Below are 13486 nucleotides of genomic sequence, written 5' to 3'. Positions count from 1 at the left end.
GACCCCCCCCCCCCCCACTCCAAAGTAGAAAAAAAAGAGCTGCTTAGGAAGCCAAGGCCTTAAACTGGAGTCTTCGCTCTTCCTTTCACTAACCATGTGACCTCAGCCAAGTTCTAGGCCCACAGAGTTATCTTGTCTGAGCCTCCATGTAAACCCAGAGGAATCTTCTTCCTTACAGTTGTGTGAGTAGAACAAGCCTTCTTTCTAGTCCAAAGCCATGTGTCCTCCGAGAGAGCTGGAGAAAGGGTTTCCTAGAGCAGTGGTGAACCTCCCCAGCTGATTTTTTCTGAAATGAGGAAACAGTCGGGAACCTGCAACAAAACGCTGGTCTTGCATTGGCCCTTCAGAGCCTCGTACCTGGATATAAGATTTCCCTGGAGGTATGGCTCCCCCTGGTTGCCACAATCCAAAAACAACTGAAAAAACTTTAGTATCTTCTCTCCATGATGAGAAATAAGGGTATAAGGAAAATAAAGAACTGAAAGGAAAGGAGAAAAGAACTGAGTTGACTTGGATCAAGTTGAGTTGAATCCATTTAAGCCCCAAAATGAGGGAGGACTTTCCATGAGAGTCAGATTCTTTCGGCCTCTTGTCCAACGTTCAAGCAGTTATTGAGCGCTTACTGGGTACTAGGTGCTGTGCTACATCCCAAGGTTATAAGGAGTAGCGACGCCTGGCCTACGTCCTCAGAGAGGCCCTGGGTTCCCATGTGACAACCATACTCAGATTATGGAAAGAATGGGAAACAAGTTCTCCTTTGCGCCCCTGTTTTTGCCTTTCCTTCTCTTTTCCTCTTTCTTCCCTCCTCCTTTTACCTGGCTCTGTCTGTGCGTCTCACTTTTTCCTTCCTGACTCTGCTCTCTCTGTCTCTCTTTGGCCCCAGTGAGCAAGTATGTTTTTATTCATCAAACTTGTTGTGTTGAGTTGGTCTCAGACGTTCTTTAATCTAGAAGTGAATGATTCTGCAGTGCACTGAACCTCTCTCTCCATGCACAGCATTCATTTGCTTTCTGGCATACGGGGGTCTTGATGGAAAAAATTCTTGTCTTCGAATAGAGGCATGTGCCCATTGTGCCCCCCAGAATAAGACTGAAATTTCCATCGGCCACATTTATAGTATTAAACATGGAGGCTCAGAAAACTACCTAGAAGATAGGTGTTTTTTCAGGAATCTTGGGAGAGAGCTAGGGTGAGAACACAATTTAGATGCAGGGACGTGATGGCACCCGGACCGTTCAATTCATGAATGAATGAATGATGTAGAGTGACAGCTCCTGGCTAAAGCCTCTGTTGATTGGAAAAGGTCTGTTAGCTTTACCTTTCCCAAGTGGCATAAAATATTCTTGGCAAGTCTGATTTCCTGTTGACTCAGACCCATCTCTTTGCTGTCAATGAGAACACAGCCAAAAAGATCACGATTTTTCATTGTCAACAAGAAACAATGAGTGAATGTATTAGGGCTGCAGCTGGAACAAGAGAAGCTAGAGCAGGACTCTCATCTCCCCATGTTGCTTCCTGGCCCCCGGTGGGCCGGTTGGTCCCCACTCTTCCAGAGACGAAGCCTCCACAGTTTCAATGTCTCTGTGATCTTCAGTTATCGTTTCATTGCACCTCCCTTGCAAGGGGGGAGCAGAGGAAGAAGAGTCAAGACAGAAGGGGGAAGTGGACCCCCATTCAGAAGTGGAAAAGTGGAACCCCGTTCGCCTGCGGAGCCCACCCGGCGCCCCGCCATCTACATCTCTTGATTGGGTTCCCTTGACACACGTCTGTCGCTTGAACTGGAATGTTTGTCATGCTCGTGACATGCTCCAAAAATGATGGACCTTTGAAGATGGTGATCCAGGAAGTTCATTCACACATGAGCAACCGTATATTTTGTGGTTGAATTTTACGCCACTTTCCATCATTCAGGTGGCAAGCAGGAATGGCCCGAAGCGTGTCAACGTCCAGGTACACAGAGTCCGGGTCCTCGTTAGCATAGAAATCCCGTGAGCACCGGGCAGAACCTTTTAAGGTGATACATATCATTGAGAGGATCCAACAGGCTTGGGAGGAAATGAGAAATGGGCACGTTATCTTTTCTCATTGTGAGAAACGAGAAGATCAACCAGGTGATGAATTAGGAAAGAAAAGACCTGACAGGTGATAATTACAAAATGAATCCAGAAAGGAGGGACTTTGGGGGTCATAACCCCCAAAGGGCATCTTTATGAAAGGTTGTCTCCTTTTTTTTCATAAAAAACAGTCTCTCACTATTCAAATACAGTCGTTATTAAAAAAAAAAAAACAGCAAGTTGGCATCTGTTTTCAAGCCCTTTTAATGAGGTTATTGCAGAAAAAATGAGAGCGCAGAGAAAGAGTCTGAAAAGCAGACTTAGCAGGAAGTTGTTTAAGAGACCATGAGAGCGTCCATCAAGAGTGATGTAGAAAATATTGCCAGGAGAATTCATGTTGGCTCAGCAAATGAACTACCCCTGAAGAAGCCGATGAATGTTTATTTACATCCACCCGAACGTTCGGGCTCCAGTGACCGCAGCAGGCCAGCTGAGATCATCACACGGGACGCACTCATTAAGGGCCACCATCGTCCCCGGCTATCACTTTATTACCCCCGGTTCATTTATTCGCTTTGAAATTATGATGGGGAATTGACGCCTCAAAGTGTGTGCCTTGTCACAACTGACTTCTCCTTGTTTGTGGAGAAATCAGGTGCACATCCACCGTTGCCCGGAACGAGGGCCCCTGTTTGGGTCCCGGCCCTGGGGCCGGAGCCACACCAGCTGCTGTCAGCTCCCCTCCACCTCCACCTTCCATCACCTGGGAACACGGCCAGGGCTGCTGGATCCTCGGACTTTTCAAGAGAAGGTGTATATCACCAACTGTGGCTGTATCTGGGGCCTCAGAGTTCAGAGGCATCACCACATGGGCACTAAATGCTACCACCGTCTCCTGGCACGGCCCACAGAACTCTCTGCCCACCGACGGTATTTACCAAACACATGGATGACACCTCACTGGCCCAGCCAAGAAGTCTTCTCCCCCCTCCCCTCCCTCACCTCCTCAAGGCCCAGGGCGCATCTGGCCTCCCGGGCCCGTCTCCAGCTGCCCTTTTGGACGCTTCCAGTCAAGGGACTTTCCGGACCCATCATCACCAACTTTGCCTCTTCCAGGGGCCTGTAGAAAATGGTCTGATGTTTCCAATCTGGGAGGATTTTGTTTCTGAGAGGGTTATTACAAAGGGAGGGGCTGTTGCTCTTCTGGTGACGAAGACTCTGCAAACAGCCACTGAGCGCCCTTGGGTGGAGGCTGCCTGGTCGCCCCCTGGTTAAGGACACTCGGTGTTTCGGCAGTTCCGTCTTCCAGGCCCCGGGAGAAGCCCAGGGAACAGCATCGCCGGATGTAAATGAGCAAAGGGAGAGAAAACAGCCCCAGCTCAAAGCCCCCATCCGATACTCCAAAACCTAGCGTCTGCCAAGGAGGGGACCCAGGGCAATGAGGAAGTGGCTGCGTGGTGGCACCATCAGCGGCTCCGGGGGCAGTTGAGGTGAGGGAGCTCCCAGCCCCTTGGGAAAGTGCGATACCCCCTCAAGGAGCCAGGGGAGCACACAGGCAGGGTTTCACGTGGAGTCTAGTCTGCTCCCAATTCCGAGGGCTTTTTTAAAGCCAACGCTTCCCCCCCGAGGCACTACTGTGAAGGCTTGGTACACAGTTACTCGCTGAACCCCCACGGTGGCCTTTGAGGTAGGACAGGGGTGTCTGGCAATGTTCAGAGATATTTCCGGTTGTCACAACTGGATGAGGGGCTGACTGACCTCTAGTGGGTAGAGGCCGGGGAGGCTGCCAAACCCTCGAAGGGCCCAGGACAGCCCCCCTCGCTCAGCATGGCCCCAGCTGACCGCAGGGAGTATCCCTGAGGCAGGGCTGTATCATCAGCTCCATTTTCCAGGTGAGAAAAACACACAGAGAGGGGAAGTGACTTGTCCAAGGGCACACAGCTCAGAGACGGGCTGTGTGTCGGTGCAGGAAACCCCGGACCAGGCCGCTTCTCAGTTCCCACGAGGAAAGGCCACCGTTCATCCTGCCTGGAGTGCCTGCACCTCTCTACCGCCACGAACCCTGTTTCTGCCCTCAGGCCAGAGACCACCCTGGAATCAGGAGCCCTCCCTGAAGAGGCTGGCGGTCCAGCAGGTGGAGTGGAGACCTCTCGGCTCCTTGAATTAAGAGACTTGGAAAACCATCAAAAGCAGCGTTCAGAGAAAACCCCACCCTGCAGAGTTAACGTCAAGGGAGTTTGTGCCAAAGCTCAGTGAAGGCTTTTTGCCTAAACCTCACATTCTTGGATCATAAAAAGAGCAACCTCTGCATTTTCATATATCTTAGCATTAATAATCCAAGAAGTCTGAATAATAAACATTTGGATAGGGCAAAGCTCTTCCCTCCCTCTTCCCCCGTCAGACGGGGTCTGGGCTGATGGTGGGATCTTTCTGGGGACCTCCTGCCAGGGGTGCGGACGCCAGCCAGGAGCCCAGCTGGGCATCGAGCTGGTCCACAGGTGTGACGCCCTGAGGGCAGATGTCACGCTGGGTTACCGAGGGGACTGTAGGTTTTATAAGTGCAAGGGTCCGTTTTATTTTTCTTTGATTCCACTAAGCCGGACAGTGACCACAGTCTGTTAAAAACCTTGCAGAAAGTAAAGCCTCCCCAACAGCTGGGCTGTTCTGTACCTTTAATCTCAGCCTGGAAGGAGGAGAGAGAAATGGTCTTGCTGGTAAACACCGGCTGCCGCTGACACATCCTGCAGTGTCTGGACCCACATCCCTCTTCCTGGAGTCCCCGCTCCCAAAGCCTGGGAATTATCCTTCTTTGAGAGAGATAGCGATTTTATTTCATCGTTAGAGTTCAGGATTAAAGGGTCTGGGAACAAGAATGAAGGGATTACTCTTTCCTTGCCCCATTTTGCTGACTTTCTAACACGTGTGAGGACAGACCCCGTAAAAGAAGGAGAAAATGGGGTCCCCTTCATTCAGGAAAGATCTGGGGCCACAATCCCCCCCCCCTTTTCAGCACTTTGCTCACACCCTAAACCTTGAAAAACAGTTCTGCCCTCAAAACCCAGGCGAGAGTGGCATCTGTCCTATAGCTCTGATCCCTGGCAGCCTGAGAAAGCGTTCCAGGGCCACCTTGAGCTGCCCGGCTGGAAAGCAGCCAAACCACCCAGAAACTTCTGGCCCCATTTACAAGAGCTGTTGCCCAAAGCATCAAACTGTTCTCTGTCTCCTGGTTTCCAGCCTCTTGCCTTCTGCTCCTCTTGGAATTCCCAGGTGACCCGCTGACCCCACGTCAAAGGGAACGATCCCAGGCCTTCAAAGGTGGCGTCTGAGCCAAGCCAGCCACATTTGGTGCCCCACCCGACCCTGGCTGGGGACCCAGGGGCTGACCCTGTCCAGCAAAGAGGGAGCCCACCTCGAGGCCTGGCTCCAGGCCTGGCCTCTTGGAGCCTTCAGATGTCACTCAGCAGCGATTAGGTGATTGGGAAGGTAGATTTGCTGACAATCAGTCCGAGGTTGGTAGTAAGAGGGAAATCGTCAGGAAGAGACTTCTTGTTTAGAAAGCCGTCTCTTCCCAGCCCTGTTTTCCTTCCAACTAATCAGCCACCCAGCACTCTCCCTCCAGAGTGCCAACTGGGAACCATCAAAGTCCCACGGGTCCGTCACACTGGGCAGGCCCAGCCTCTCCAGGGAGCTCAGGTTTCCAGTCCCGAGGCTGGTTTCTGTCTAATTCAGGTGGTTCCATTTAACACGGACAGAAGGACAGAAGGGCCCCAGGGCCGCGGGGGCCTCCCCTGCCTGCTCTGCATCAGCGTCCGGCCCTGTGGGGTCTCAGCCCAGGCACCCTGGTCCCTTTAGAGGCCGGCACAGTCTCACCCTCGCCCCCTGCACGCACGGCACAACCAGGGGGCTTAGAAATGTCCTCTAAGATTGTACCTGGTGAGCCCCTTAAAGCTTTCCTCAAAGGGAACAGCCTCATCTGCGCCTGGAAGAAAGCGAGTGTTTCTACAGCTGCTATGGTTAGCCTTGGATGGAGGGTTGGTTTGTTTGGCTTTGTTTTCTTTGACTTCATTTTGTGTGGGATTTATTAAACGGTTTTAATATTGAAGTATGATACTCAGATGGCAGTGATTCTCAACCAAGGGTGGCTTTGCCTTCTAGGGAACGCTTGGCAATGTCTGGAGTCATTTTGGGTGTCACATCTGGGGATGGGGGGTGATGCTGTTGGCATCTCGAGGATAGAGTCTCAGGAGGCTGCCGTGCACAGGGCAGTCCCCGCTACAGCGAGTAAGCCGGCGTCAAGCGTCAGCAGTGCTGAGGTTGAGGTCTGGCCTGATGTATAGCCAAGTGTGTAAATCTTAAGTGTACAAATCCTAAGGGTATCGGTCTTAAGACACATCCGTGAATTTTCCTATATAGACATAACTGTATTAGTTTCTTAACGCTGCTGTAACAAATTACCACAAACTTAGTAGTTTAAAACAACACACATTTATTATTTTACAGTTCTAGAGGTCAGAGGTCCTAAAATCAAGGTGTCAGCAGGACTGCATTCCTTCTGGCAGCTTTAGGAGAGAATTCCTTGTCCTTTCCAGTTTCCAGAAGCTGCCTGCATCCCTTGGCTTGTGGCTACCCCCTCTAAAGCCAGTAACATAGCATCTTCCAACCTCTCTTTCTGTCCCTGACCATCCTGTGTGCCTCTTAAAAGGACCCTTCTGATGACACTGGGCCACCAGGATAATCTCCCCACTTCACGATCCTTAACTTCATTCCACCTGCAAAGTCCCCTTTGCCGTGAAAGATATCATACTCACAGATTCTGGGAATGAGGAGGTATCCTCTTTGGGGGTCGTTATTCACCCTCCCACCTATACTCAGGTCCAAATGGAAACCACCCCCATGACCCAGAAGGCTCCCATGTGCCCCTTCTCCTCAATGCCCACCCCCAGTACTATTCCAGCTTCTATCCCCGCTTTTTCTTAGGGTTAACGACTTTTAGAGAAAATCCCTCTTTATTAAAGACTACGCATAAAATGTTAACACAGTTATGAAGAAACCCTAATGTTTGGATCCCTAGAAAACTGCAGGCAAATTCTCAGCTGAGCGTTCAAACCCAGCTTAGAAAGAACCAGAACTTAATTAGAGTGGGAAGCGGTTATTTTACAGACAGAGATCCACATGCATTGTGAACAAGGGGGGCAGAGGAGCAGGGGAATGGGGGGCAAGTGCCAGTAATTAAATATATTCACGGGGCTTCCCTGGTGACGCAGTGGTTGAGAGTCCGCCTGCCGATGCAGGGGACGCGAGTTCGTGCCCCGATCTGGGAGGATCCCACGTGCCGCGGAGCTGCTGGGCCCGTGAGCCATGGCCGCTGAGCCTGCGCGTCCAGAGCCCGTGCCCCGCAACGGGAGAAGCCACGATGGTGAGAGGCCAGCGTACCGCAAAAAAAAAAAAAAAAAAAAAAAATATATATATATATTTTCACAGCAGAGGAAATTGTAGTGGAATTTTTAAGATACTTAATATAGTTTTTTAAGCTCCTAGCACTAATATACACATAGTCCTCCTGGATGGGGGCGGGGGGTGTGTGTCGCTGGTCCCGAAGGTCTAGGACTACAGGCTTAAGGATGGCAAGTTGCAAACATTCACACTTTTTCTCATTTATCCAACAATCCTGGAATCAGACTTTTAAGTCTAAGATAAAAAGAGGTTAGTGGTAGCCAGGAGGCGTGAGGTCATCGAATGAGCAAAGTGTTTGCCAACCAAAGGCTCGAACCCATGCCCAGTTCTAGAGGGGGCAGCAGCATGACGTGTCACATGGTCCTGGTCTAGTGGGTGGCCCCAAAGGCAGGTTGAATTTCCCAGGGGACAGTGGCTCCCCACCTTCATGGGCTGGAGCTGATGCTCAGAAGAAATGTCTCCATTTTCTTATGTCAAACAGCTCTCGAGACCTCCATGTTTGGAAGTTGCTCCTGGGGGTGGGGGGCAGATAGTGAGTGCTCAGCCGAGGGTCCTTGTCCTTCCGCCCCCATAAGACCCACGTGCTGCAGCCATCCTGAGCCCTGATTGCTGGTTTCCCTGCTGACATGTCCAGCTGGCCGCCTGCCTTTATGAACTCACCCTGAAATACGCGTATATTGTGTGCAGTCTTTCAAATGTTTTTTTCTTATCGAAACAATAATAGCTGCACTAGGAAACTAATAATCTGGCAGTAAATTCTTCCAGGAAATTTACTGCTAAGGTTGTATTTGAGAAATTGGTCAACGCTATCCAATGAAGGGGGTACAATTAGACATTTAAGAGTAAAAGTCACAAAGGATTTAGATGGCGCCTCTTGGACGAAGGTTTCAAAGACTGTCTATCCTTTTCCCATCAAATGCTCTACAGATGGTTTCAGAGGCTGAGAAATGGCAGAGCTAAGTCTAAGGTCAACCATGAAGTCATCTGCAGCAAGAACTTATCTCATTGTTTCCTCGGCTGTTCCTTGTGGCGTTTGCTGCTGCCGGGTTTGTGTTTGGGAAGGTGTTTATCCATTCTAGGGCCTGTGAGCCAGCTGAGTTCCTAAAGGTGGTTTGACCTTGACCTGCAGCTTCCATCAAGGTCAAGGTATTGCCAGACCAGCAGGGAATTAGGGAACGAATAGAAAAAGAAGGGGAACTCTTGAGGACAGACATAAGGAAGAAAGTGAGAAAATGAGGTGAAAAAAATGACGGTATAGAGAATCCCATTTGCAGAAACCCGGGATGAAGATGCCCAAAGAGGGAAAAGTAAGAAATGGGTCCTGGAGGAAAAGTCCAAGGTGGTGGCCAGGGTGAAATCAGTCATAAGTGCAAGGTGGGTCTCCACCCTGGGGGATCTGTCCACGTGTTTGGGGACCGGGGATCGTGCAAACACAGAGTAATCCATCCCCAAGAGAGGAGCTGGACAACACCGCTTGTGGAATTCAGGGGAGAGAGACAGGGTTGGCACTGGTTTGGTCCAGTGCTGGAGAGCGGGGGGAGAGTCCTAAGGAGGGGAGATGTTTCCAGTAAGGCAGTGGAGGGTGGTCTGGGGGCTTCAAGTTTAGGTGGATGATAGGGGGGTCTTGAAAGCCAACAGGAAAATGCCATTTACTCAACCCTTCCATCTGTATCTATAGAGCTCCCAAGCTCTGTGCGGAGGAGAGAGCAGGCCCTGCTCTGGGCAGGTGGGAGCCACGCAAAGCCGATGGGCGAGGAAGTGTGTGTAGCAATCTGGGGTTTTAGAAGGAAGCTTGGGGACACTTTTCTCCTTTCACCACCCATGGCTGTGTTTCCTACCATCCCTCCGGGTGCTGTCCGTGGGGCAGAGCTCCTAGTCTCACTGTCCCTGGATTCTGACCGTGACAGCGTCAACTCCTACCACGGCAGGCACCACCCAGGAGCCATGTTCAGGCTCACTGCTGCTTTTATTCTTTCATTCCCGGGCCAGCCGGCTGCTCACAACGGCGTCCGAGATGGATACTGCTCAGATTCTTGTGCTGTCGTTGGGGAAATTGAAGACTCATGAGCGGCAGTAGGTGATATTTGCCCAAGGCCAGCCAGCCAGCGTCACAGCCCCAGGAGTCAAGCCCAGGATCAGCCCATCAGGGGCCCTGTACCCGCTCGACCGGAGTGTTCTCACGTGCTGAGGGAAACCTCTCTTCTGAGCTCCGTGACTGTCTTCTGCCCTTTGAAAGGACGTGGGATGGCCCTGCAGATGGAATGAAAATATCCGGCCTCACACGTCACCAGATTGCCTATCAAGCCTAGAGATGAAACAGCAGAAGATATAAGCAGCAGAACCCAGAAAAAGAGAGGCGGGCTTATCTGTATCACCTCTCTTTCTGCCCTACCCCATTCCTCTCTCTGCTCTTGGGCCAAGTCCAAGCCTGTATCTGGGTACATTCTATCTCCTGGGTGAGAAAACCGGAGTCTGGAATGAAAATCAAGTTTATATCTGCCGTGCATGGGCTTTTCATCCTGGCCTGTCTGATCCATCCACGTGGACCAGCTGCAGAGGGTGCAGGACGAGGGGAGGCAGGCCTAGGCTTCTAGGAGGGGCTGCTTGCAGTAACGGGAAAGGAGCTTTGACAGTCCGTCCATCGAGGCTGTGAGGTGTCCCAGTTTCCCACTGTTCTAACATCAGGTTGTGGTTTTCCTTGTAGTGACGCCACCTGGGTCTTTCTGAAGATCGGCTGCCCCTGTGGCCTGGACCGTGTGTCCAGGATCCTTGGAAGAAGCTGGTTGGATCAGCTCCAAGGAAAGGGAGATAGATGCCAGGCTTTCTGTGCACCTGGTGACCTCCGAGCAGCCCCACTTCTTCCAAATGCCTTCAGAGCGGCTAGAAAGCCCACAGGAAACGCCCCCTCTAGTCTGTTGGGAGGCCTGGCATTCTATAAGAGGATTTAAAAATTTTTGTTTGTTTGTTTGTTTTTTGAATCTTAGGGGGAAATATGTCAAATGATGCTCACAAAGGGCTGGGAAGTTGCCTGGGCTGCACAGCTGGCCGGGACCCTGAAATAAGTGAAAAAGTAACAAGGAGAAACGATGGGAGATTATTGCAAAAACATTCTCTCCAAACTGAGGAGGAGGGATGGGGAGAAGAGAAAATGTAAGTCACTGGATGTTGGGGAAAGGGCAGGACGTGCCCTCACAAACATCTTGCAAGAAAGCAAAGGAAGGAGTGTCCTTCTTGCACCCGCCAAAGATCGCGCACTCAACAAGCTCCAGGGATATGGCCCAGTGGAATTTGGAGAGGACTCCGGATTCTATGGGCATCTGGTGCGGCAGGAGCTGACAACGAACGAGCACACGCCCTACAATGGAGCAGATGGGGCTTTGCGGGAGGAGAGAGCTGCTGCTTACGCTCCGTTTCAGAGGTTTTGTAGGGTAATGGTAATAACATCTTCCTTTCTGCTTTTCCCAAAGCGCCCCGTCTTTGTAAATAGGTCAGCAGCGTGCGGATCCTCAGGCCCCACTTTGCAGATGGGAAACTCCAGGCTCAGCCCATGAGGCTGAAAGACTCACCCAGGTGGACAGAGGGAGAAGCAAGGGCAGAACCAGCGGATTCCGAGTTCCCTAGAAGAAAAGCCTTCTAGGCTTTTCTGTGCCACGATTGCTTGTCCCTGTTCTCCCCTAGAGGTTGGAAACTCTGGCCAGATGTGTTCCAGGACGCGTCTGAGGGGTCCCTCCCTCCTTCCCCTCCTTCCTACCTCCCGTCCTTCCATCAATTACTTGCATTTGAAAACCGGGCACATTCCTGTTGCGGTCCAGATACACAGCTTCTCTTGAAGAGTCAAAAGGTCTGGCAGCAGTGGCCGTGCTCCCCTGCGGTGCTGACCCTCAGACGGGGCCGTCATCCTCAGCCCATATCCCTGTTTAGGATCTAGCCTCTGGTCTGCCCTCTCTTGGTGCCTGGGTGTGACCTCTGTGCTCTGCCAGGACCCACCTCTTTGGGGCAAGCACTCTCCCACACCTTCAAGGGAGACAAAGAAAGGAGATTGAGAGAAGCGTCTGGGTAATTAGAGGGGAACATTTTAGTTCGTGCACGAATTTGGGGGGCACTAGGCAAAGATGGCTCCACGGGGGCACAAGCCAATCAGGTTGCCACCATCCCCTCCGAGGTTTGAATTCACACGGAACAATTCAAGAGCTCACGAATGGCTCAGCTCCAACTAGACTGTGTCAGCTCCAGCTAACCTGTTGGATCATGGGTTTGGTCTTTAAAAAAAACCACAAAACGTTCATGGAAATCTCAGTGCCTATCAGTAGAAGATTGGCTAAATAAAATGGGGCAGTGCACATGTCCGAACTCGAAAGAGCAGTTAAAACGAAGGAACTACAGCTCGGTGGACATACAGTTAAATAGACACACAACATAGCAGTGTATAACAGGACTTGGTGAAGTGCCACCCACCACCTGTTTTTGTAAATAAAAAACCAAACCCATGCATGCTCGTTTGTTCACATATCGCCTGGGGCTGCTTTCACACCGTAGCGGCAAGGCTGAGTAGCTGCAACGCAGGCCATATGGTCCACCACGCCGAAATGTTTATTAGCAGACCATTTCCAGGAAAAGTTAGCTCTACATTATTTGGGGACATATATAAATATAAATGCACATATCTCAAATATTTCCTATAGACATATAGGCAATATATAGACATTTGGTTGAAAAGATATTTAAGTTCATGGTAGAGGTTGCCTCTAAGTGGGAGTCCAAAGACAGAGAATAAATACACAAAATTTTCTCCATCCTAAATTTCCATTTCTTTAGTTAAAAAAAATATCTGGGGCAATATGAAGAAATGTTCGCAACTGTCAGATTTCACTGGAGGGTTCACAGGTGTTTGTTTTATTAGTCTTTGAACTTTTCTGCCTTTGAAATGTTTAAAATTATTTCATAAAAGAAGAAAACAAGTTTTAGGAATGGAGTAATTCCATCTACATAATAAAAATCCTAGAGTGATTGTAATTATATGTTTACAATGATCTACCATAGCTCTCTTCTTAAATACTCAATGTACGATCCTCAGGTTTTAGTCTAAACTATTTGGGAAGAAAGGACTTCAGTTTCAGGTTTTCTTACACTTGTATATTTTACGAATTCCCTTCTATAGCTTTATAAATAGTTTCTAGGTACAACCGACAAATTCACTTAGTCCAGGCACTAATTTTCCCCTCCTGGTCCTGTTTTATTTTCCCTCAACACAGAAGCAGCGTATAGACCCATCCAAGAGGAACAGCTCAATTATGTAACCAGTGCCTTCCAACATGTAAATACCCCGTCTAGGAATCCAGGAAAAATAACCAGGCTTGTCCCAGTTACTCAAATCACACGGACAATTTACGTCCGTGAATTGGAATTTCGATCTGATCTCAGAGTTTACATGTAGAGGCCAAGGCACATTACAGGGGGGAGAGAGAGGGGGGCTGACCAAGTTGAGAATTGAAATTAAAGGAATGGGAAATGGACACAGACCGACGGATGCCAAGCGAAAGCCAGGTGCTGGCTTCGGGCAGGTGGCCCAGGAAGCCTGGCTCCCGCCCCTGGGGCAGGCTGTGAACAACGTGAGGGACCGTGGGTGGGCGGCATGATTTGGGGTCTCTGATTGTTCCATCTCTGGCCGTCTTCGCCCAAGGGGTTGATCGTGGGGTCTGGAAATTTCAGCGGAATACGTCCTCTTCCGCACCTGAAGGAGGGGTGCAGAGCAGCCAAGTGGGCGTCTTTTGAAAACAGACTTCTGGAATTTCCCAGACTTCTTGCAAATAATCCACACGACTTTGTCAGGGTGGAAAAACCTGAAATTCTTCCTCCTCTGTCTGGAATATATACAGTAAAGTCTTTGTGACTTGGCAGGGCGTGCCTGGCCGGGAAGACCTCTGTTCTTGGCTGGGCCGTGCAGCAGTGAACTCGGTCACCTCAAGGAGATCAGGCGC

The sequence above is a fragment of the Neophocaena asiaeorientalis genome, unplaced genomic scaffold (assembly GCF_003031525.2).
Source record: "Neophocaena asiaeorientalis asiaeorientalis breed wild unplaced genomic scaffold, Neophocaena_asiaeorientalis_V1.1 scaffold606, whole genome shotgun sequence".
NCBI lineage: Eukaryota > Metazoa > Chordata > Mammalia > Artiodactyla > Phocoenidae > Neophocaena > Neophocaena asiaeorientalis.
This window is presented reverse-complemented; position numbering follows the sequence as displayed.